The following is a 26786-nucleotide window of genomic DNA, read 5'->3' on the forward strand; positions in this document are numbered from 1 at the left end:
TGGGCAGAGGCCCAAAAGCAAGTACTTTCTCTTCTCAGTATCAGGGCTATTCAACCTGTTCCAACAGAGCAAAGGGGACAGGGTTTCTACTCCAGACTTTTCCTGGTGCCCAGAAAAGAGAACTCTTGGCTCCCTATTCTGGATCTGTCAACTCTCAACTCTTTCCTGGTGGTACCAAAATTCAAAATGCTTACACTTCAGCAGCTGCTTCCTATGCTAGCCAAGGACTCCTAGCTAGTCACCCTAGACTTAAAGAAGCTTATCTGCACATCCCCATAAGGGAGTCTTGGAGGACATATCTACGTTTCAGGGCAGGCTCTATGCACTGTCAGTTCTCTTGCACCTCCCTTTGGCTTATCTACTGCGCCCAGGGTTTTCACAAAGTGCATGGCTCCAGCCATTGCATACTGCAGGCAGAGCAATATTCAAATTTACCCATACTTGGACGAATGCCTGATTCAGGTGGACAGTTAGGAATGGTTACTTCAGCACTTGATGTTTGTAAAGAGACTCCTAACTTCTCTGGGGTATACCATCAATGAAAATAAATCACATCTGGTGCCCAGTCAAAAGATTGTATTCCTGGGAGCAAGCTTGAACACAACTTCCCAGATGGCATTCCTCACTCCAGAAAAGCAGGTTTATTTGACAAATTACTTCAAACTACTGGCCACCCAAACCCAGCTATCTGCAAGAAAAATACTGCAAGCCCTAGGGTTCTTGGCCTCATGCATTGTACTAATTCCATATAAAAGACTGCATATGAGGAAACTTCAGTGGTACTTAAAAAGTGTCTGGTGTCAACATTCTCAGGACCTGGAAACTGTGATTCCTATCATTCCTTGCCTAAGGGCAGAGTTCATTTGGTGGGCAGAGGCTTGCAACCACAACAAGGAACTCCCTTTCACTCAACCCCCGCCGCCCAAACCCTGACAACAAATGCATCAGACTATGCATGGGAGGCTCATGTGGCAGGCAAATGCACTCAAGGCAAATGGAGTCCAGAACAAATTTGCCTGCATATCAATCAAAAAGAAATATTAGCTGTACAGAGTGCACTGACAGCCTTCAAATACCTTATCCTGCCAGGACAGCTCTTGATAAAGACAGAACACCACAGTTATGCGGTACATAAACAAGCAGGGGGAACTCATTCCTACCCACTCTGCAGGTTAGCCATGGCTCTGTGGAACACAGCCTTGAGCTATCAAGTGCACCTGCAAGCTCAATTCCTGCCAGGCAAACACAATTCACTGGCAGACTTAAGCAGAAATCTAATGGACCCACATGAGTGGAAACTGGAACCCACAGGTAAGGAACACCAGAAGTGGACCTCTTTGCTTCCCCCCAAAACCATCAACTGAGAAATTGTGCATCAGAATTCCCCACAGCCAAGCATGGAAAGTGGATGCCCTGTCCTTTACATGGGAAAACCTCGCAATCTATGCCTTTCCCCCTCTGCCGCTCCTTTCAAAAGTACTACTCAAGATCAAACAGGACAGGTCAAGGACAATCCTTATTGCACCAGACTGGCCACGCCAGCACTGGTACCCACTCCTACGCAGTCTGACAGCAGTGCCACCCTGGCACCTACATCAGACCCCCCTCTCTGCTGTCCCAGCAGGAGGGACAGATTTTGCATCCTCAGCTGCAAACCCTGAACCTGGCAGCCTTGCTTATTCCCGGGACACATCACCAGCAACCCTCAGCAAACAGGTGCTAGATGTTATCTCTGAGGCCAGGAGGCCTAGTACTAGGAAATCCTATTCAGAAAAGTGAAAAAGATACTGTTCTTGGAGCCAGTCTCAAGGAAAGGACACAGCCGTGCCCACCTTACCTCCTATCCTAGATTATCTAGCAGAGCTGCTTCACAAAGGCGTATCCTTCTCATCAATTAAGATTCATACCTCTGCCATCTCTGCTCATTACAATACTGAGCCAACCCTCTTCTCTCATCCTCTGATCAAGCAGTTCGTGAGAGGAGCTAACAATTTAAGACCCTCAAGGAGAGCTCCCACTCCTGCCTGGGACCTTTGTACTAGAGAAGCTCACGCTCCCCCCTTTTGAGCTTGCTGCTACAGCAGAGTTAAAATTCCTCTCTTGGAAAACAGCCTTACTTCTAGTCCTCACTTCAGCAGGAAGAGTGTCTGAGTTACAGGCCCTTATGGCTGTGAAAACCCTTCATTATTTTCCATGCTGGCAGGGTTTCCCTCAGGACTAACCCATCATTTATGCCCAAGGTGGTATCCAGTGTGGCTTTAAACCAATCCATCCATTTACCAACCTTTTTTCCTAATCCTCAGAATAAAGGGGAAGGGATCCTGCACTCCTTGGACGTGCACGGACAGCTCAGGTTCTACCTTGACAGGACTAAACCTTTCAGAAAATCTGACCAGCTGCTAGTCAGCTTTGCTACAGGGGCATAGAGCAAGGCCATTTCAAAGCAAACCGTTTTTAAATGGATAGCACACTGCATCCATTTCTGCTACAAACACCATGGAAAACCTACCCCACAGGGGATCTGACCTCATTCCACTAGGGCTTCCTCAACCTCTACAGCATTTCCCAGGGGAGTCCCTACCAGGGACATCCTGGAAGCTGCGACCTGGAGTTCTGTACACACCTTTGCCAAGCAGTACCACTTACCTATCGTTTCTAAATCCAGAGCTGGATTTGCCACAGCAGTCTTACAAGGCCTGCTAGCCAGCCCTAATGCTTCTGGACTGCCTCCACTCTTCCTTAGCTTTGGGAATCAACCCAAGTGTGATGACTGAAACAGTGAAACACACGAAACCTAGTACAGTTGTGTACACTCACCATAAATGTAAATGTTCAAGTGTATTCACTGTTGCAGTCCTGGTTACCCTCCCTCCAGCCCTCTGTCTTTTCTATACTTTCTACCTATCCTCTTTTTTGGCCATATCTTATGGCAACGGTATTTACTTTCTAGTGGAGGTGTTCCACACCATGTGATTGCTTCCTATTTTGGGGGCTCCTGACATCTGGGGCAAGAGAAACTGATGTAATGGCATCAGATGCAGAAATTCCAAGTATTCGGGCCGACTGAAGGCTACCTGCAGACAGATAACCCAGATAACCCAAGTGTGATGACTGCCACAGTGAATACACTCTAACATCTACATTTATGGTAAGTGTGCACAACTGTACTTTTTCCTGACAGTGAGCTGGCTGCCCCCAAGAAGGTAAGCATGATGTATAAAGTTCCTTAGTCTTTTTAAGTTTTTATGTGCTCTTCAAAGCCTGATCCTTCAGTTATAGCTTTAGTTAATCCTTCAGCTGCTAAACACTTATAGTTCTACTGTCTCTGATGAAAATGGAAAGGTTATTGATAAGCTTGGGGAATAACGTGGAGGTTTCTGCAGCTTTGATTTTCAGAATTTTGAATTTTCAGGCTCATATGTTAAAGATCTGAAGTTGTCCTTTTCATTCTTCCTCAACCCATGGGTTTGGATCCAACTTGGCCGCATATTCCAGACTTTGGATCCAACTCTCGAGCTCCTTAATCTACCGTAATGCCTTGGTCTATCCTCATTATCTCGTTTACCGCCATCATGCCCAGACGCAGGTCCTCTCTCAAGCTGTTTTATTGTGAATATCTGTAAGTTTGTCTTTTAAAAGTTACGTTTTCTGTTTTATACTATTTCTCATCTTCCCCCCTCTCAGCTTATTGCTTCCATTAGGTCTGCTACTGTTTTTTACATATAGTACGTCTATCTCTTACCATAGCTGGTATGCTGTTTACCTTTTTAATCAAGGGTAATCCTTTTATATCATCATTGGTAATTATTTCTTGCCAAACTATCTCATTTATTTTCACTGTGTTCTTTATTTACTTTAGTGGCCTATTCTTTTTGTGTCCCTTTCCTTTTCTACCATGTGAGGTAAACCAGCAGGCTTCAAAAAATGCACTTCTTGTGGGCATAAAATAGTAAACTCGGATGCCCACAAGGAGTGCATTTATTGACTCCGAGTCAGTCACCTGGATGCATAGTGTTCATTTTGTTAGACTTTTAATCCAAGGGCCTTGGCTGACGGTTGCAACAAATTAATATTAAAGGGGCTTATACCTGTTAGTACTACATCTTCAGGGACTCTACCACCCCCTCTTAAATGGCTAAATCCACTCTGTCAGATCAGAGAAAATGCTCCCCACCAAAGTCCCCCAGGACTTCGTTGGAGCCACCTTTTGGAAGATGTAAAATCTCAGATCTGACTGTATAGGATCCTAAGACCTGACTTTCATTTCAGAAACCTTCTGACCGGAAATCTTCAGCTCCGGTAGTTATATCTGCAAGTCCAAAGGTGCTGTCTTCTGATCTTAGGCCCTGTGATCTGAAACCTGGCACCTCACAAAGTGGTCATACAGCGGAATATACCATTAAACCTACATCTTCTACTGTATGATCTCCTTTGTTACAAACACCTAAGAGACATTCCAGGCCTTCATCCATTACATCCTCCAAGTCCTGCAGAAGTTTATCAGAAGCGGATGTGGATAGGATGATGTGAATTTCTCAGAGCTCGGATTCGGATGGAGGTCATACGGCTTCATACTTTATCAGATGTGTGAGCCTTCCTGCTTCATCCCGCACTATTCTCTTTCCTTCTCCACTCCTTCTGGTTGTTTCAGAGTTCCAGGATCTGAAATCCCGGAGAGGTTTGGAGTTCGATCTAAAGAAGATTTCTTTGACTCCAACAGTATTGGAGTGGAACCAGTCAAGGATACAGTCTGATCAGAATGGGTACTAGATCTGAAGTGTCAGCATCGGATCCATGGGGCTGGGATGGGCTCCAGTTTTGTCGGATCCGTCTTTGCCCCTCGGAGGCTCTGCTCAGGTCCATTTCCATCCTCAAGGCACAGATCCGAAGTGGCCTAGATCTGCCCTCTCTGGGAGCTTTAGCTCCAGCTCAGCTGATTGAGGTCTCCTCTGGTCTGGCTGCTTTTAAGGTTGTGGAAAGGGCTTTTTATCTATCCAGAGAACTGCCTTATTTTTCAGATCCTGCCCCTTTTTCCTCATCTCTTTCGAGCTCCGAGTCTATCGGACCTACTCCACAGAGACAGCCAGTCCCAACAAGTGTCCAATCAGTTCCAGTAGAGGAACTCCCCCTCACTTCTGATACTGCCCCTGGAGAAAATACATTGGAAGGGAATGTACAAGAGGAGGTACATAGACACCACGATGGAGCCTCTGATACAGGATATTGATTTTGATGGAGAAGTGTCCACCAGACTGCCACAGGATGACACCTCCTTCGGAGACATTTGAGAGATCCTTGGACAAAAAGTTGGTCTTCCAAAAAATCCCTCTCAATAAGTAGTTGTATTTGTGGAAGCTTTTGGTTCTGGCCCATTTACATTTTGGGTTACCCCCCCCCCCCAGCAGATGAGCTCATCGACCCACCAATGTCAGTAGGAACCAGATACTGTCGAACCAGTTCAAAACAGAAGCAATAAATTCTTAGCCTCTCTGAAAGATGGGCCCCATTGGAGCAAAGGAGTTCTGTTTGATGCTGTGGTGGTGGTGGCAGCCACCAAGAAAGAGCTAGCAGAACAAAGACGTTCTGTCCATCCGCTAAACAGGGAATCTGGAGCATTAGACTGATTCAGGAAGTGGGCCTTTGCCTCTAAATTTTGCCTTGAGGTGTCTAAAATACCTGATACACCTCACTAAACCTTAGAGAGATTTGACAAAAGAGCCAGTCAAATACTCTAGTCCATGTCTGCAGAGGATTTGAAAAGAATGGCCTCACAACTGACCACTCTCTTGACCATATCAACTGTTTTCAGTGAGATTGATTTCTCACACAGCTGAAGGCACCTCATGAGCAGCTGATTCGGGCATTGTTGCCATAAGGAGAGACATGCCGTGGTGTGGCTATACAACTTTGTGGACTCTCTTTAAGACGTCCTATATCAGCGCGTAATTTGATGGCACATCCTTACTTGTGCCATCAGTAAAAGAGACTCTTACCTGCAGTGAACAGGATGGAAAGAATCTGCCTGCTGAGAGAATCCAATTTTCTACCCCTCAATGAACCTTTTCCAGGAATCAGAAATGTGGTAAGAAAATGTGGTTCCGAAAATCTCCAGGACCTTTCCAAGACCACGTGATTATAATTCCTAAAGGGGCAGAGGAGGAAATTCTAATGGAAGAAGTCACCCTAGAGGCAGAGGAGGCCAGCAGAACCAATGTTTCTGGGATTCCTTTCCAGATAAGCCCTTTTCAGCACTCCTGAAGGGGCTGTCCGACTCTCCATGTCTGGAGGCAGTCTGGGGATGATTGTCCTTGCACCCAGACACCTGGGCAAATATAACACAAGATTCATGGGTGCCAAGAATGATATCCAGAGGTTATTTTATACCATTTTTCCAACTCCCTACAAAGGAAAGAAGCTTCCCAACATCCCACCTAGTCAGAAGAAAGCAGCATCACAAGAAATCCCACAGCTGCTAGAAAGAGTTATCCAAGAGGTCCCACCAGACAAAACTGGGTTTGGAACTTACTTGTGCTTCTTTTAAGTGCTCAAAAAAACAGGGGATCTCACTTTGAATCAGTATGTGAAGAAGTCAAAGTTCTGAATGTTCACTGTACAGTCCATCCTACCTTTTCTTCACAAGGATGACTGGATGTGCACATTAGATCTTCAGGATGTGTACTATCACATCAATATATAGGTGCTCCAGAAGCAGTCCCTACCAATTCAGAGCCCTGCCCTTGGACTCACCACAGCCCCCAGGGTGTTTATCAAATGTATGGCAGTGGTACCTGCTCATCTGAGACTTGAAGGATTCCAAGTGTTTCCATATATGGATGACTGGTTCCTCACTGTCCTCTACAAGCATCTCCTCCTACATTCCAGAGACTATTTACTCCAGATTTGCCAGTCATTGGAGATGACAGTAAACTGTACCAATTCAAACCTAACACTAGTCCAGAGCCTGGAGTTCATTGGTACACTTTGGGATACAACACAGGTAGCATCACTACTTCCTCATCACATATCCACTGTCAGAAATCAGGTTCATCTACTTATTTCTCATCCACCTCCTCCAGCAAGATCAGTCTTTCAAAGCACTAGGTTCCATGGCAGCAGCCATTGCATTATTTCCCTTGGCCCATTTCTTTGTGCGTTCTTCAATGGACTCTAGCTGTTCAGTGGTCCATTCTTCATCAACCCGTATCCTTTCCAGTCAAGCTTACTCCAGTTTGCAAATGCATTCACTGGTGGAGACCATCAAATGACATTCATCTAGACAGGCAGTTTTAACATCTCCAATGGCCACAGTGACCACTGACACTTCCAGCTAGGCTGGGGGGAGCATTTCTTAGGAAGGATGGTCCCAGGCATGTGGTCCCCTTCAAGAGACTAATCTGCACATCAGCATATTAGAGATGAGCAGTCCTATGTGCTTTGCAGGCATTTCAAGATGCTCTTCCTCTAACTTCTATTGCAGTTCAGGCCAACAACATGTCTGTAGTCTAGTACATCAACAAGGAGAAACCTGATCTTATCCCCTCTGCAGAGAGGCCATGAGAGTGTGGGAATGGCCAATCACATCAGACTGCTTTCTAATTTTGGTGCACATTCCAGGCAAAACCAGCGTATTTGCAGACAAACTAAACAGATATTCATCCTGATGCCTCAGGAGTGGTCTCTCAATCACTTGGTAGCAGAAATTATCTTCTGTCATTGGGGCCAATCTTGCTGCAACCTCTTTGCGTCTCTCCACTACAAAAAGTGCAGCAGGTACTTTGCTCTTATCCCCCCTCAGGGGGAGTCACCGAGAGATGCTGTAGTCCACATTTATCCCTCTGGTCTTCTTTATGCTTATCCCCCTCTTCTTTGATTCCCAAACTTCTGCAGAAAGCAAGTTGGCTGAAGAGCTCAGTCATCCTCATTACCACCTTCTAGCCTCAAGTTATGGTTCCTCTTCCTCCAGTCACATCTTCATTATCATAAATGGATGCTGGAGCCAATTCCAGATATTTTGTCTTACCCATTAAGGATCCAGCATCCCTATTTCCAGGCCCTCATACTAACCGCATGGTTTCTCCACCTCCCAGTAGTTGTTATATAGCCCAGCCTCTCTTCCCCTGTACGTACCATTATTTTGGCTTTACAAAAAGAATCCACTAAGAAAGTTTGCAAGAGCAAGTGGAAAAGAATCTACTAAGAACGTTTACAAGAGCATGTGGAAAAGATTCTCCTTTTGGGCTTTGAATAATGAGCTCGACTCTTTTGCTGCTCCACTTTCTGCAGTACTTGAATTTTTAGCAATCCTTTTTAGAGGAGTTAGTTTCTGCACAATTAAACTTCACTTAGCAGGTATTTCTAATCTTCACACAAAAGACAGAAATTACTCATTGGCTTCATCCAAATTGTGCAAAGCATTCCTAAAAGATATTTTTCTTTTCAGACCACTAATAAAGGATTCTTCAACTCCTTGGGATCTCACAGTTGTGCTACAAGGCACAACTAAGAAACCTTTTGAACCTTCAGCCAAAACTGATTTAAAATTCCTTTCATGGAAAACAATCTTAAGAGTCATTATTTGTGCAAAGAGAATATCTGAATTCCAGGCCGTTTCCTCAAACACCCTTCTATCATTTTTCGTAAAGATAGGGTTACCTTATGGGCAAACCTTTATTTTTTTACTCGGTGGCTTCTGAAAATAATAATCAATCCACTCATTTACTAGTCTTCTTTCCAAGTTTTTCAAATACATGCTTTATCTCCTTGATGTACACAGACAATTACGTTTTGATCTTAACAGGACAAAACAAATTAGAAAATCAGATCAACTCTGTCTTTTTTTCCACTAAAAATTTGGGTTGCACAGCTTCTATAGTCCCTCTAGCCAAACAGATTACAGATTGTATTTCATGGATCCATTCTGAACAAGGCACATGACCTTACCAAAAGCTCATTTAACCAGATCCATGGCTGCTGCATCTGCTTTTTGGTCAAGAACATCTCTTGATATTTGGGCTACAGCCACATGGTCCAATGCCCATACCTTTGCTACTCATTACAAATTTGGTATTTCTAAAAACAAAGCTGCCTTTGGTTCAGTGATGCTCCAAAATATCCTTCTGTGAGGGCCACCCAAGATCAACATAGCTGAGGACACTGTCCCATAGGTTGAGGAAGAATGAAAAGGGCAACATCAGATTTGAGTTATGTACTCACCATAACTAGGCTTCAGTGTTGTCCATTTTCATTCTGTTAGCCTTTTTCAGCCTCTGTTTAGCTATAGGAGTAATGACAGCAAACTCAATCTGAGGTAAAGGGGATGGACTAAGGCATTATGGGCAGAGGGAGAAGCTTGAGAGTTGGATCCAAAGTCTGGACTATGCAGTCTATTTGAATCAGGATTAATTCTGAAACCATGGGTTAAGGAAGAATGCAAATGGACAACACAGATGCTTAGTTATGGTGAGTACATAACATTTAATTTGTTCTAATTGTGAAACTATGAGGAGTGTTTCATCTGCAGTTTCTTATTGTGAGGAAATATCTGCTTTAAATTCATTTCTTCTGTTGTTCAAGTCCCTACTTATTGTATACAGAGTGGGTGTATGACTGTGTTGATAGTTCCAAGGCTATGACCACTGGTACCATTTTTAGGTGGGTTGCATGGCTGTGTTCTTGGAACCTCTCAAATGAGATTTTAAATTTTCCTTTGAGTAGCGATTTAGCTGCTGTCCTGAATAAGTGGTTAAAAAGTGTGATAAAAGGACTAAGCTGATACAGAGAATCTCTCTAAGATTTTCAGCCCTTGTTTTGTCCAACTCCTCATCCATTTTTGGTAAGAAACAAAATAAACAGTCTAGACAAAATACAGGTATATAGACATTTAAGAAGAAATGGAAAGGGGGTTCCAAGAAGATTTCTGGAATCTCAGAAAGCCGAAGACAGTCCAGTAAGTCAGAATGACTGCTTGAGACTTTGTTCTCCCCTACAATGCTGGCAGACCCTTTTTTCTTCCAAGAAGTCTGAATCTTCATGTTTCTGTTTGGCAGTAGATAGTTTTAGACATATGGGTTCTGAAGGTCATTCATCAACATTACAGATGGTAGTGGGAGGAAATTCTTGGAGGAATTCCTCATTCTTCAGACCAGACTGTCTTGTTTCCACCTCTTCATCACATGCTGTCCTAGAGAGTAATAGAACCTTTCCCCTTCCCTGGTGGGAAGGGGATTTTAGTCGAGCATGATCATAGCTCCAAAGAAAGAAAATGCTTGGAGACCAGATTTGGATCTTTCTTTCCTAAATCTGTTTGTGATGGTGCCAAAATTCAAAATGTCTGTTCACAACCTCCCTCTTCTTCCACATTCAACTTTCCTTGTAACATTCGATTTAAAAGATGTTTGTTACATTTCTGATAATCCAAACATCAGGTGCTTCTTGATGTCTGGTTCATGTTATCTGATCTCTGCCTTACCTTTTGGACTATCCACTGTACCAGAGCGTTTGCAAAGTGTCTAGCTCCAGTAGTAGTTCATTGCAGGCTACAGGGTATCCATGTTTTCCATATTTAGACAACTTGCTTATCTTTGCAGATTATCTTTCAAAGTGTCTGGAATCTTTCTCTTGGGTGAGAGATCTCTTGCACAAGTTAACCAAGAGAACTTCAGAAGTCTTTTTTGATTGTTTCTGGGATGTTGACTAGACACCACAGTTCAAAGAGCTTTTCTTCCACAGGAAAAATTAGATCTTTGTTTAGATCTATTTGTAGGAGTTTGCATTCAGACATTGGTCACTGCAAGAGATTACCTCAGGATTTTGGTTCTAATGACTTCTGTGATTCTTATAACCCTGGCAAGACTCCACTGAGAAAGATGTACTGGTATCTGTAGTCTCTTTGGTTCCAGCACTAACCCCCTTTGCTTTTCAGATCCCAGTGCTGGGGGTTTCTGAGGAGGGAAATCACTTGATGGAGACAGATATCCGAAAATCCAGGTTTGCCCTTCTCCTTCCCTGTTCCAAAGCTTTCAGTCACCACATACGACTTTGACTTGGTTTAGGTAACATTTTGAGGAGGGATAAAAGTGCAAGGTGGATGGGACAGTGAGAACATATGCAAGCTCATAAATATAAGAGAGATGCTTACACTGATCAATGCACACGAGTCATATTTGGTCCTCAGGACCTCTTAAAGTTCATAGGTAGGTACTAGGCTATTGGCCCAAGGGCCTACGTAAGCCTAGCCAACAAGGTTCCCTGGCTTACGCCACCCAAGAAAGTTATTTTCCTGTGCCACTGTCGAGCAGAGACACAGAAGTGATCCCTGGGGTGTATTTCCCATTTCCCATCCACTCATCAAGATTTTTCTTGAAGAGTGCTAATGAAGAACTGTGCTTGACATCGATGGGGTAGCCTGTTCCAGAGTATGGGAAGTCTCTGGAACAGGAATCTATCCCTCCAGCATGTCCTGTTTATAGTGGTGACAAGGTTTAGGTCCCTAGAGCGTGTAGCTCAGAGTGATTGGGATTTCTTTAGGTGTAGCATGTCCAACAGCTTTGGGTTTGACATAGCTTTATATGTTAGGCAGAGATCATCTCTGAGTAGGCGGTATGCTACGGAGTAAAGCTGGAGTATTTTGAGGTGGTCAGTGTAGGGCATTTGTTTGAGTCCAGTAATCCTCTTTGTGAGGTACTTCTGTGGCCTTTCCAGCTGCTGCAGATGTCTTGAGGTACACTCCAAAAGTATAGTTGTACTCAATAATAGGTCTAATGATTGTCGAGTAGAGGGGAACAATGAACTGTTTTTGCCTGGATGAGAACCCTTTTATGATGAGGTGCACCACGTAGAAGGACTTCCTGATTACTGTAGCGATGTGACTATCAAAGGAGAGACTACTGTCCACCTGGGTCCCAAGGTCTCTTATCACACATTTGGTGTTAAGTAGATTGCTGCCTATGTGGTAGTTCATGGGTACAGAGTTTTTACCGAAAGGGATGACTCTGCACTTTTTGGCATTGAGCTTGAGGCCATGGCTGTGACACCAGGCATTTCTTCTCAGCGAGGCCCTTCTGTAGGATGCCCACATCATTTGGGGACTTGACTGTGGCTCCTAGTTTACAGTCATCTGCGAACTTCGTTAGCTAGAGGCCTCCTGTGTTAGCCTGTACTTCAGAGAAGTAGATACCAAACAGGATAGGTCCCAGGACGGAACCCTGTGGTACTCCACTTGTCACTGCTTTGAGGTCAGATTTGGAGTCTGCAACTTTTACAGTGTGGGTTCTGTCAGTGAGCCAGTTGGCAACCCGTCTTGTGACGTAGGGATTTATACCTAGTTTAGCTCTAATTCCAGAATGGGGGATGGTGTAGAAAGCCTTGGCAAGGTCAAGATAGGCTGTGTGAACCACCTTACCCTCATCTATGGCTTTGGTGACTGCCTCAAAGAAGTCGATCAGGTTCAGGAGGCATGATCTGCCTTTCACTAACCTGAACTGGGTGGGATCCAGAGTTTGGAGGTTACCAGTGTCTTTAAGAGTTCCATGATATGTTGCATGGACTTGCAAACCAGGCTCGTCAGGCTAATAGGTCGATAGTTCCCGGAATCAATGGTGGCTCCCCCTTTGTGGAGTAGGAGAACCGTTGCTGTGCGTCACTCGGTGGACACAAAGCCTGATGCGAGGCTATTACTGAACATGGTGCTTAAGTGGGGAGCCAGTTCGTTCTGACGTTCGTGTAAAACACACCCTGGGAAGTTGTCCGGTCCCGTGGATGCTATGTTTTTGGCTTTAGAGAGTGCAGCTTTTACCTGTGTAGTTGTGATTACAGGGACTCTGCATTCTTCCTGTATAGATATGGGCCCTTTAGGGGGTGAGGGAGGGGTAAAGTTAGCACTGAACATGTCTTTCGGGATGTTGGCAATATCTGTTGTTTCTGTAATTTTCATTCCATTGTGCTGTAACTCAGAGCAGATTTGGATGTTGCCATTGAGATTCTTGACATAGCTATAGAATGCTTTGTGGTTGTCCTTAGAATTAGTGGCGATTTTGTTTTCGTAGCTAGCTTTGGAGGATCTTAAAACGGATCTCAGCTTCTTACTGAGGCTGACCAGGGAGCTCCTCCACTCATGGGAATTTACTCTTTTGCAACAGTTTCTTCCTTCTGTTGTACAGTTTGTTTATGGCAGGGGACCTCCAGATTGGCTTCCTTCTTTTGGAGGATAGCATCTTGGTTCTGTTTGGGGTAGCACGATCCATGCACTTGTGTAAGTGCTTATAGAGTGCATTTGTGTAGGATTCAGCAGTTGTAACTGTATTGTCCATCTGCATGGGTGTCATGAAGTTCACCACTTCTGTCTTAAGAAGCATGAAGTTGGCTTTGGAGAAATTTTTTTACCGTGGTTTCCTTAATTGGGGGGTGGGGGCGGGATGTGGTTATCAAGGGTGATTAGCTTATGGTCAGATCGGACCAACGAGGAGTTGACTTCAGGTGTGGAACACCGGTCACTCATGTTGGTAATGACTAGGTCTAGGATATTGTTGCCCCTGGTGGGGGTGTGGATAAGTTTATCCAGGGCATTGGCGTTTATGAATTCCAGAAATCGTTGAGCTAAGGAGTTGGTACACGAGTAGTTTTCCCTGTTAATGGCGGGGTAGTTGAAGTCGCCCATTATTAGGGTGTTTGGTTGAACCCTAATATTTTCCAGTACATCAAGAAAAGAGGAGTGGGAATCCTGGGGCATGGTGGGGGATCTGTAGCAAGCTACAATTTGGATTGCAGTTTTGCCCAGAGTTAGTTGCACTTGGATAACCTCGGATGCATTATGCTGAGCAACTAGCCTGGAGGTGTGGATATCCTTAATGAATATGGACACACCTCCGCCTTTGGTGTTTCGGTCCAGGGTACATGGCCGAAAGTTGTGACAATACCATAGTTGTGTGGTACACAGGGGGGGGGGGGACCAATTTTACCCCCTCTGCAGACTAGCCATTTTAGCTTGGGGTATAGCTTCACAGACCAGTCTCACTGTGCAGACATCCTGCATTCTGTCAGAGCAAACTTATGTGGCAGACAAGCTTAGCAGGACAAGGGCAGACCATCACGAATGGAAACTAGATCAGGGAGTCTTCCAAGATTTGATACATCTGTGGAGAGTTCAAGTAGACCTCTTTACCTATTCTCTGAACAGTCAACCACCAAGATTCTGTTCCAGGACTCCATGTATGCCTGGATGACGTATGCCTTTTTTCCTTTGACAGGAATGTTATTGTATGCTTTTCTATCCTTTCCACTAATGTCTGGGGTACTTCTGAAGCTTTAGAAGGCATTCACCATGACCATTGGGGTGACTCCCTTCAGGCCCAGGCAGCTGTGGTTCTCTTTTGGAAATGGCCAGGGATAATTTCCACAAGTTTCCTTACACAATGGATCTTCTCACTCAAGAACAGGAGTGTTTGATATACCTGACGTCAGTCATCTTCATTCTACTGCCTGATCTTAATTCCTTTTAGGCACCTGTTTACTGATGACATGCAGCAGGTATTAATGGAAGCAAGCAAGACTGCTACTAGAAAATCATATTAGCAAATGAAAAGGGTTTTCTAGTTGGTGCCAACAATATAGGTTCAAAGGTTGGTACTGGGCTATCTGCCCGAAGGCATATATTAGCCCAGCAACGTTGTGCAGTATTCACCGCCCCTTTAGTAGTTCCCTAGACCCTTGTACTAGCAGCTAGTACCCTTGGCCCCTAACATAACCAGCTATAACCCAGAAATATTCAGGGCTAGTTATTTTCTGGATGTCCTTCAAGGATGCATCTGCAGTCTTTACAAATGGGTTGTCCTGTCGTCAGGCAGCCCTTCGGTCAGCCGGATTCCAAAGTCTGGGTCTGGCTTCGGCTGGTGTCGCACTTCACCCGACGTCATTGCGGCAGTTATTCGGGTATAAAGGCATCAGCCGACGCCATTTTCCCCAGTCTTTCTTGCCGCGTGGCGCCCGAAGCAAAAGCTGTTCGCAAGTGCCAGTCGGTCAGATCCAGAGATTACTACTACCGAATACTACCAAGACTTCTAAAAGCTAAGTACCCCGTTGGGGACTCTTTCTTGCCTCAGCCGATGTCAGAAAAAGTGAATAACTGTTTAACTTGTGGGAAACAAATACCTCATAAAGATTTCCACTCTTACTGCTTACCTTGTTTAGGCCCAGACCACGACGTAGCAGCTTGTTTAGCCTGTGCTTCTTTTAACCGACGGACGCTTAGACGTCGGTCGGAGTTTGCTGAACAGTTTTTCGGCTCAGATTTCGCGTACATTATGCCGCCGGATCCTCCGACTTCCCAAGTTGCTAAGAACGCAAAGAAAAGGACTGACACTCGCGGTCCGCGGTTTCGGCCGAAACCGCGGTTAAGCAAACTGTGAGTGTCTCTGTTTCGGCCGAAACCGACCAAGCGGTTCTAACTACAGCCGAATCCATGACTACTACCGAGGCCCCTTCTAACCTGGTTGAATCGGCCTCTGAAATCCAACCTGCTACTGTGGTTGCACAAGAGTTATCGGACACCATCCCCTTGGATGTTTCAACCCCTGCACGTGGTGCTGCTAGGCCTCCTGCAGCCATGTCCATAAAGGCCTTTGCCAGGGCTAAAGCAGCCAAAACCTCTAAGTCTGTGCCTGTTAAGGCCCCCTCTCACAGGCCCAGCTCCAGTTCCCAAATCCTTACTCTGGCAGAGGATCTCATCTCTTTAATAAGGGGATCCCAACCTCATCCAGACAGGGCCTCTCAACCTCCTCCAGAAAAGAGACCTAGAGCAGAGCCCCCTGAGCCAGTGTCCTCAGATGATTCTTCTGATGGTTCAGACAATACAGACCATCCAGAGGCTCCATTTTCTACTTATGAAGACTCCGATGCTGAGGAATCGATTCCTTCTGCCTCTCCACCAGAGGAATTTTCATTTGGGGAAACCTTACATGCCATGAGGGAGCAATTCCAATGGCAGGGGCAATACTTTTCAGATTCAAGGAAAAGGCTTAGGACCTTTTTGCATTTACCACAACATAGGCCTTTAGCTATACCTCCAGTTCTTCCTGTTGTGGATGATGCATTTAATGACGCTTGCACTGCTCCTGATACTTTACCTCCAGCCCCTGCTAAGCCCGATAGGTTCTACAGGGTCCCGGACACACATCACCATTTATACAAGGCCCCTTTTGCAGATCCTGAGACTATCTCCCAGGGGCCTAAGGCAGTAGCTTCGACCTCAGTTAAAAATCCCCTCCCCTCTGAAAGGGAATCCAGGTCATTAGAGAGATGGGGTAAAAAAGTATACACCTCTGCTACTCTCTCAGCTAGGGCATTGAACTGCCAGTTTCATATGATCCAATACCAAGAGTTTATGCTTGATCAGTTAACTAAGAAACTGTCCTCTGATGACTCTTTAGATAAGAAATATGTTCTTGAAATGGTGCATAACATTCAGCAGGTTAGTAACCATTCTTTAAAATGTGGCTATGTTGCACTGGTGGTTTCCTTTAGATCAGCCATGACTGGCACAGTTATCAGAAGGCATGCATGGTTGAAAGAACAAGTCTTGCCGGATCATGTTAAAGCAAAACTGTTAGATGCTCCTATGGATAAGGTCAATTTATTTGGTTCTCCTGCTCAGCAGGTACTGAAGAAAATGGAAGAGAAGGCAAAATCTGTACAAACAGTAAAAGATTTCTTACAGGTTCAGCCTCCAAGGTTTAGCAGGAACTGGCCTTCCAAAAATTGGTCCTTTCCAGACTCCTCTAAAACACAGAGAGGCAGGAATAGGCGTTCAAGAGGCAGAAACCAATCCAGAGGAGGTGCCTACAGGGGACGCCAGTGGCAAGGTAACAACCAACGAGGCACAGACACAACTACTACCACTGCGACAGGACAATCACAGTGACTTGGCTCTGGCACCGCCTACCAGGGAACAAATAGCAGCACCCTTAGGCGGAAAGTTAGCCCTATTCTCAAGAAACTGGCACTGCATCACAAGAGACAAGTGGATTTTGCAAACCATAGACCAAGGCTACAGGTTTCATTTCCATACTTTACCAGCAAAGAGAGGAATGCCAAACTTACCACCAAATCAAAAGACAGAAGCTCTAAAACAAATAGCTCAATTAGTAGAAATGAGAGCTGTGGAAAAGGTACCATCTATGGAACAAGGAAAGGGATTTTACTCCAGACTCTTCCTGGTACCAAGAAAAGAAAACAATTGGAGGCCTATTCTCGACCTGTCCGCATTAAACACATTCATCATTGTTCCAAAATTCAAAATGCTGACCCTACAGCAACTTCTTCCCATGCTGGGCAAGGAGTCTTGGCTGGTGACTCTAGATCTCAAGGAGGCATACCTGCACGTCCCCATACGACCAAATTGCAGAAAATACCTCAGATTTCTTGCAGGATCAGAGCATTATCAATTCTCAGCATTGCCCTTTGGCTTATCTACTGCGCCCAGAGTGTTCACGAAATGCCTGGCATCAGTAATTGCTCATTGCAGGCTTCAGGGAATCCAAATATATCCATACCTGGACGACTGCCTGATACAAGCGGACAACAAAAACAAGCTAACAGAAGACTTACAAAGAGTCATTTACTTACTGCAAGCCCTGGGATATACAGTCAATATGAAAAAATCAAGACTGATTCCATCCCAAATAATAACCTTCTTAGGTGCAGAATTGGACACAACAAAACAGATGGCATTCCTAACTGCAGAAAAGCAAGAACAACTTCCTCTCTACTTCTTGGCATTAACAAAACAGAGCAGACTAACAGCAAGGAAAGTACTACAGGCCTTGGGCTTCATGGCGTCCTGCATAATCATGGTCCCTCATGCCAGACTACATATGAGAAAGCTACAGTGGTACCTGAAGAACTTATGGTCTCAACACAGGCACAGCCTAGAAACCGAAATACCTCTAATCCCATGCCTGAAACGAGTTCCTATGGTGGGCTCAGGCATGTCAGTCAAACCCAGGTTTGCCCTTCCACAGCATTCAACCAAGCCAAACCATCACAACGGACGCCTCAGACCTCGGTTGGGGGGCCCACATGCTGGACAAGTGCATACAAGGCTTATGGACTCAAGATCAGCTGCACCTGCACATAAATCAAAAGGAAATGCTGGCAGTAAAACTGGCAATCCAGAATTTCAGACCATTCCTCCAAAAAGGCCAGTTGATGATAAGGACAGACAACACCACAGTCATGTGGTACATCAACAAACAGGGAGGCACTCATTCATACCCCCTATGCCGGATGGCACTGGACCTATGGAATATGGCCCTGAGCTACAACATTCAGTTGCAAGCAATTTTTGTACCGAGAAAAGAAAACATCCTAGCAGAGATATTAAGCAGAACTACCTCGGATGCTCACGAATGGATGCTACACCCAGACATCTTCAAGGCCATCACAAGGAAATGGGGACTACCACAGATAGACTTATTCGCATCCCCGCTCAATCACCAGCTCAAGAAATTCTGCACAAGAACGTACCACCCACTTGCTTGGAAGGTGGACTCTCTATCCTTCAGTTGGAAAAGCTTGACAGCATATGCATTCCCACCTCTTCCTTTGATGCACAAGGTGCTATTGAAAATCAAAGAGGAACGTCCAAGGATCATTCTGATAGCTCCAGACTGGCCAAGACAACATTGGTACCCATTACTGAGGAGCATGTCTCGGGACAAATGTGGACACTACCCTGATCCCATTGCTGTTAACTCAGAACGGCTACAACACCCTGCATCCAAACCTGAAAACTCTGCAGCTGACTGCCTGGAACATTACATAAGAACAGCTAACCCAGATTTATCCCAAAGGGTTAAAGACATTATCCTTGAGGCCCGCAGACCTTCAACAAGAAGGAACTATGCAGGAAAATGGAAAAGATTTCTTATTTGGAGTACTGAAAGGGGAAAAGATGTGTCAAAGGTAGACATAGCCAACATCCTAGAGTATTTGGCAAAGCTTTACCATACAGGCCTGTCCTATTCTTCCATCAAGATACATGCATGAGCTATTTCTGCAGAATACAGCTTCGATCCTCCTGTCTTCTCGCATCCTCTACTCAGGCAGTTTCTGAGAGGAATTAAAAATGTAAAACCTCCTAGGAAACCACCGTTGCCAGCATGGGACTTGAACTTTGTGCTAGAAAAATTGACACTCCCCCCTGTCGAACCAGCAGCAACAGCAGAACTTCAACACTTATCCTGGAAAACTGCTTTCCTGCTGGCAATTACCTCAGCAAGAAGGGTTTCTGAGCTACAGGCTTTAATGGCAGTACAACCCTTCCTAATCTTCCATCAAGACAGAGTGTCCATGAGAACAAATCCTACATTTATGCCTAAGGTGGTATCCAGAGTATCTTTAAACCAGGCTATCCACCTACCTACATTCTTCCCCAATCCACAGAACAGGGGGGAAAAACTGCTGCATACTTTGGATGTGCATAGACAGTTACGCTACTACCTGGACAGAACCAAGGGCAACAGAAAAACTGACCAGCTTCTGGTAGCATATGCAACAGGAAGGGAAGGAAAAGCAATTTCAAAACAGACAATCTCCAAGTGGATAGGAAATTGCATCAGATTCTGTTACTCCTACCATGGAAAGCAAACTCCACAGAACATAAGGCCTCATTCTAGAAGGGCTACAGCCACTACCACAGCTTTCTTAAGAGGAGTGGCTACCAAGGACATTATAGAGGCTGCTACTTGGACCTCCGTGCATACATTTGCCAAGCATTATAACTTACCTTTATACTCTAGATCCCGAGCAGGGTTTGCCACTGCTGTTTTACAAGGGATCCTAACTACACCATAATTGCTTCTCTTTTCCACCTCCCCTAGTTTAGCTATGGTATTCTACCCATTTGTAAAGACTGCAGATGCATCCTTGAAGGACATAGTACAGTTTTGTACCTACCATAAATGTAGATGTCCGAGAGGAATGCATCTGCAGTCAGGATTACCCACCCTCCTTCCCCTCTGAGGTACTCCTAGGGTACTTGCCAATCTACAGCTAGCTTGGGGGGGGATTTATTATGGTGTATTTGTTTGTATATATGTACATACATGCTTATTTTATGTGTTTGCTCTCTACTATTTGGAAACATTGGCATTTATCCAAATTTAGCCATCCAAGAGGGCACCTGGCATCTGGGGCAAGAAACACTGAGGAAAATGGCGTCGGCTGATGCCTTTATACCCGAATAACTGCCGCAATGACGTCGGGTGAAGTGCGACACCAGCCAAAGCCAGACCCAGACTTTGGAATCCGGCCGACCGAAGGGCTGCCTGACGACAGGACAACCCATTTGTAAAGACTGCAGATGCATTCCTCTTGGACATCTACATTTATGGTAGGTACAAAACTGTACTTTTTACAGTATGTGTGTTACTATCCTATGGCCTTTCTTACTCCTCTATCCCAGGTTCATTTATTGGTCAGTTCACCATGTCTGCCTGTGTATCCTTCTCTTTCAATGCATTCTCACGTCAAAATGTTTTTGAAAGGGGTTTTGCATAAAAGGCCTCCAAGAAAACCAGTGGCCCCTCTTTAGGATCTTAATTTTGTGTTAGAGAAACTAACACTTGCCACATTTGAACCAGCTAGCCTGGTTGATTTCAGGTTCTTGGAATGGAAACTAGTTTTGCTGATTGCTGTGACCTATGCAAGTAGTTTATCTAAGTTGCAGGTTTTTTTATAGTGAGTCAAACCTACCTCATTTTTCACAGGGGCAGGGTTTGTTTGAGATCTAATCCTTCCTCATTTTTATCAAAATTGGTATCCAAGTTTACTTTAAGCCAAGCTATCCATCCCCCAATTTTCTTTCCTGAACCTAAAAATGAAGAAGGGATGCTCCATACCTTGGCTGTCCACAGACAGCTCAGGTGCTATCTTGATAGTACTAAATCTTTCAGATCTTTGGATCATTTATTGTAAAGGCAAAAAGAAGGGACAACCTGTGTCAAAGCGTACTATTTCCAAATGGTTGTCTAAGGCTATTACCTTTTATTATACTCACCACAACAAAACTGTTCCAAGAGGATCAAGGCCCATTCTATTAGGGCATTGGCTTCATCTATGGCTTTTTGGAAAAAGTTGGATTCTAGAAGTGTTCTAGAAGCAGCAACTTGGTCCTGCACTATAAGCTTGATTCCTTCTCTAGGTCTAACTCAGGCTTTGCTAGAACCCATACCGAGTGGCTCCTGGACGCTTCCCTTTCCATCTCCCAAAATTTGTAAGCTATGGTTATTGACCCTTGTAGATGAGGCGACTGCAGCAGTAATCGATATAAAGAACTTAGTACAGTTGTGCAAGTAAACTTGCCATAGCAGTATATGTTCGAATAGTCATTGCTGCAGTAGCTGCTCCTTTTTTCCACCCCCCCTTGTTTCTTGGTGCATTGTTTATATCTGTGAGTGGTCAGTTTTTTTTTTTTTTTTTTGGGGGGGGGGGGGTTGTTCTTCCTAGTATTGCCCTTTCAAGGCTCATCCTCTTTCTCTGTCAACAGAAAAGCTGTGAAGGACTTGGCTCATAAACTTCTTTTAGTCAGCTTAGCTTGAACGGCCAGACTGTTTGGGCATGTGCAATGTACTGTGATGCTTTGGAAGCTGGCTAGCCATTGTTTCCTTGGCATGATGTAACCTGTATAGCTTAGGCTACTGCAGCAGAGATCATTCGAATATCTACTGTTGTGATTAATTTACTTGCACATCTTCTAATTTCCCTAGCTTCTGTGGATGATGTGAATGTATTTGAATTGTAGCTCATTTTGTGATGAAGTTGCATGCTTGTTCTCCTTAACTGCAAGTTCTTGAAAATATTTTTTACCACAGTGATGTACAGCAGAGTATTTCTGAGTTAAGCTTATCTTTTTTTAATTTTAAAATCTGTATAAAGTTAATTCTAATATAAAAAAAACAGTCGATTACCCATCATATCTGTGACATATTTTGGCTAATACAGTAACTGTACTAGCTATGAAATTATCTTGCAGCATGAAATTTAATCAAAGTGCAAGGTTCATGCCATTTCTTAGCACAAGGTCTCACCCCTACCTCACAAACCTAGTAAAAGGAGTCTGGCAGCCAATCAGTGTCCTATTTCTGTAAACTCCAATTTTGGTGCCCAACCAATCTCACTGCTGTTGTGGCAGTCTCAGGTCATATGACCGGTGACTGCATGACACTACAGGTATTTGGATGTTTTGTGATTGTTTTCTCCAGTAGATATTGTCTTTTTTAATGTTCTGCAGAAAAACAGATAGCTGTCCGCAGCACAATACAGTTGTATATTTTAAATTTAATGTTTATATTGATCAATCAGTGTTGGGTGAGGTGACATGTAGCAGTCACTTGAAATACATTGTTGTAGTTTTGTAATCATCTCATAGATGATTGCTAGAAATGTTTTTTTATTTTTTTTTTGGGGGGGGGCATAGTCTGTGGAAGAAATCAAAGGACAGGATGATTCTAATAAACTGATCATTAACTGTGGGAGAGGGGGCATAGTGCCTGACAGCTATAAGTTGAAATACATTTAATATGATACTCCCTATGCTGTGGAATAGAGTCCCAGTCCATGTGAGGCAGAGCACCTCGCTGGCTCTGTTCAAGAGAAATCTTGACCTGTGGATGGGAGATCGTAGGTTTACCCCGGGAATCATCTCTGTGTCACTGCTGGACAGAGGCACAACAAACTAATGGGTACAGTATTTTTTCATATAAGGGGTGGCGTAAGCCACAAAAATTTGGGCTAGGCTTATAAATGCCTTGGGGCAGATAGCCTAGTATAAACCTATGAACCTATGATGATTTTTTTTTTTCACATTTTCTTTTCTGGCAGGAAACCAGATAAGTGAGCATTGGTAATGGTGTACACTGACAACAACCTAATGCACTTGTATTTATTTGTTTATTTTAATTTATTCTTATGACAGTTGACATTGGGGGGGGGGGGTGCTGTATAGCATTAAGTGGAAGTGAATTACTATGGCTTTATCTTGCCACATCACAGATAATTGCTGGAAGTGGCTATTTGAGAGCCATCTGCACTTAAAGCAAATGATAGGGTGGCTTGTGGGAACACTGTAGTGTCTCTGAGCTACAAGTGGAGAGATCATTCTCTAATCATTATCTTCCATCACAACCTCAGGGGGGAGGTAGTGAGGGATGTGTGAAAACATAGGGCAGTTATGTGATCTAACTAATTATTAGGCTAACCTAAGGGCAGGATATGTGTCTATGAACAAAGCTAAAAAATTATTAACAAGGCCACTGTACCTTTCAGTGCGTGCCTTTGCATCAGAAATGTGCACAGAAAATGGCTATCTTGTTCTGGGGAGCAAGTTGCTTATAAAAGCAAAGGAAAATTGTATGAGTCATGTAAAGCAATCATTGGTATGATTTGTTTGGTGGGACGGGGCATGTGTGTATGCTGTAGAGCAACAAGTTGCAAGAAACTACTGTGGCTATTGTTTTTCACTTTCCTTGCAATCAAATATCACAGGTGTACAAAGAAGGTGGATGCGTTTTTGGCAATGGGTGAGTAGATGAGCTATATGTGAAAAGGCTGGGTTGTTGCATGATCTCCGTTTTTTGTTGGGTTACTGTATGTGTGGAACAGGGCTGTGGTGGTGCAGTGGTTAGCATTGTTGCCTCACAGCAAGAGGTTCTCCGGTTCCATTCTTGTCTGGATCACCTTCTGTGCAGAGTCTGCATGTCCTCCCCGCGGTCGAATGAATTTAAAGACCTGCAGGTAGGTGTGTGCATGTGTGGGTGTTCCTTCCTTGAAGGTTGGGTGCCGGGCTGGCAACTCAACACCATAAAAATTCACTGCCAGTCATTAGCGGACTGGAGTTCCGCTGTGGCAACCCCTAACCGGGAAAAGCTTAAGGGCAGACGACTGTATGTGTGGAACGATAGCAAACTGAAATAAGTCACTATAACTGTTAGGACTTCTGTTTTCTTAATGAGACATGAGGCATCAGGCATGTACAACATGTGGCTGTCCTTTTTGAGGGCAGATGTGTGAAATCTAAGTGCAATCATGGGATCACATCTGATTATTGATGTGGTTTGTTTTGGTGCAGTATCAAAGTGACAGAGGCAATTATATTTATGGGATTATTTCATAGTTAAAGGTGGTATACACATTACACTGGGACAATAAATGTTTTGTACAAAAATGTCTTGCTAGAAGTCCCTGAATTTGTATTTATTTATTGTGTTGTAAACTGCCTAAGGGGAGCTGACATTACTTTGTATGTATACAACCAAGTCCAGCATTTCAGAGGGCTTTTATTGCATCTGTATGGCATTATACTTGGTTTCCACATGGTGGCTGTTTGACTTTTGCAAGCTGGGAAAGGCAGATGTCCATTATGTATGTATTCTACATTATCATAGGAGATTACTAGGTAATGGATCTGGGGCCCTTATAAGACTAGCCAAGAGTTTATCACCAAAAAAGAAACCTCAGTCAACACCTGTCGCCCCTGTCAGTGAGGGACATAGGTGGAACCCCTGGAACAAATTTGTGGTTGCCCATCCATTCATCAAGGTTGCGCTTGAAGAGGGTCAGTGACGTACTTTGTTTGACATGTTTGGGGAGTCTGTTCCAGAGACTGGGCAGCCTCTGGGAGACAAACCTATCTCTCAAACATGTTTTGTTAATGTCACATATTACATTTAAGCCTTTTAATTGGGTGCTATGCTAGGAGTTAGATATACGGATGTGGAGCATCTCTAGTAGAGCTGTGTCTGAGATTTCTTTGTAGGTGAGACACAGATCATCTCTGAGGAATCTGTACGATACAGAGTAGAGTGATAGTGATTTGAAGCCTGCCCACATAGGACAAGTGTTGGAGGCCATGGATTATCTTTGTGAGGTATTTCTGTGGCCTTTCCAGTTGGTGCAGGTGTTTGGAGAGGTACATACCAAATGGGGCATTGTACTCTGTTATTGGCCTAATGAGGGAGGAGTACAGAGAGGTAATAACCTCCTTTTTTTCTGGATGCAATCCTTTTACTTGTGAGATGAACCAAGTAAAAGGCTTTTCTGACCACTGTCGCTACATGATGGTCAACTGTGAGAATGTTGTCAACTTTGATGTACCCATGCCTTTCACCACAGGCTGTGTGCTTAGGGGGTTGCTGCTAATATGGTAATTAGTAGGGGGCTTATTTTTGCTGAATAGTATGATAATACATTTTTTTGCATTTAACTTAAGGGCATGACTTAGGTAGCAGTCATTTGTTGCTGTGAGACCCTCTTGAAGTATGTTAACATTTGGGGAGTCAGTGACAGCACCCAACTTTGTTGTCCACAAACTTGGTCAGCCACAGGCCTTTTGTCTTTGTCTGGACCTCTGAGAAGTAGATGCTAAACAGTAGGGGTCCCAGGACAGATCCCTGGGGGACACCATTAGTGACAGGTCTGCTATTGGAGGTAGTGGCACATATTTTGACCTTGTGGGTCCCATCAGTAAACCAGTTGGCCACCCACCTGAGAGATAGGGATTTATGCCAACTTCTGTTGGCTTTTCATTGATGCCCGAGTGGGGGATTGTGTCAAAGGCTTTGGCCAAGTCAAGGTATGCTGTGTGTGTACTGACTTTCCCTCATCCAGTGCCTTGGTGACGGTCTCAAAAAAGTTAACCAGGTTCAACAGGCAAGATTTGCCCTTGACTGATCCGAACTGGGTGGGTTCAAGTGCTAGGAGATTGCTTGTGTCCTTGTTTGAGGTCCATAATAATACGCTCCATGGCCTTACAGATCAGACTTTTCAAGTTAATGCGGCAATAGTTTCCATGGTCAGTAGTGCCACCAACTTTGTTCAAAGGGATGACAATGGCAGATGTCCTTCAAGGATGCATCTGCAGTCCTTACATATGGGTTGTCCTGCCTCAGGCAGCCCTTCGGTCGGCCGGATTCCAAAGTCTGGGTCTGGCGTCAGCTGAAGTCGCCCTTTCCCCGACGTCAGAGCGCCTGGGGTATAAAAGCGCCAGCCAACGCCATCTTCCTCAGTCTTTCTTGCCGCGTGGTGCCCGAAGCAGAAGCAGTTCGCAAGTGCTGGTCGGCCAGCTCCTGTAATTCAGCTACTGAAGACTTCAAAAAGCTAAGTACCCCGTTGGGGACTCTTTCTTGCCTCAGCCGATGTCATATAAAGTTACTAATTGCTTAACTTGTGGGAAACAAATACCTCATAAGGATTTCCACTCTTACTGCCTCCCCGAACTGGGTGGGTTCAAGTGCTTGGAGATTGCTTGTGTCCTTGTTTGAGGTCCATAATAATACGCTCCATGGCCTTACAGATCAGACTTTTCAAGTTAATGCGGCAATAGTTTCCCCGGTCAGTAGTGCCACCACCTTTGTGCAAAGGGATGACAATGGCAGTTCTCCTCTCTTCTGGAATGAAGCCTGTATTTAGGCTATGGTTGAATAGGGTGCTCAATGGTGAGGCGAGTTCTTGCTAAAGATGTTGCAGAATGTAGCCTAGGATACTATCAGGTCCCATGGAAGCTGTGTTCTTTGCCTTGGATAGGGCCCTTAGCACTCTATCAACGGAGATGTGAGGTGCAGGGCAAGTATCGGGGATGTCAAATGGGCCTTTGGGGAGCAGGGGGGGTGACTTTTGTGCTGAACTTGTCTGCTAGCAGGTTGATTAAGTCAACAGTATCCGTGCAAGTGGTACTGTTAAGACTAATTCAGAACAAACCTGGGCTTTGCCGTGGAGGTTTTCTGATGCCAACTGAAAAA

Source organism: Protopterus annectens, chromosome 4.part0, assembly GCF_019279795.1.
Source record: "Protopterus annectens isolate FY-2018-M chromosome 4.part0, PAN1.0, whole genome shotgun sequence".
Lineage (NCBI taxonomy): Eukaryota > Metazoa > Chordata > Ceratodontiformes > Protopteridae > Protopterus > Protopterus annectens.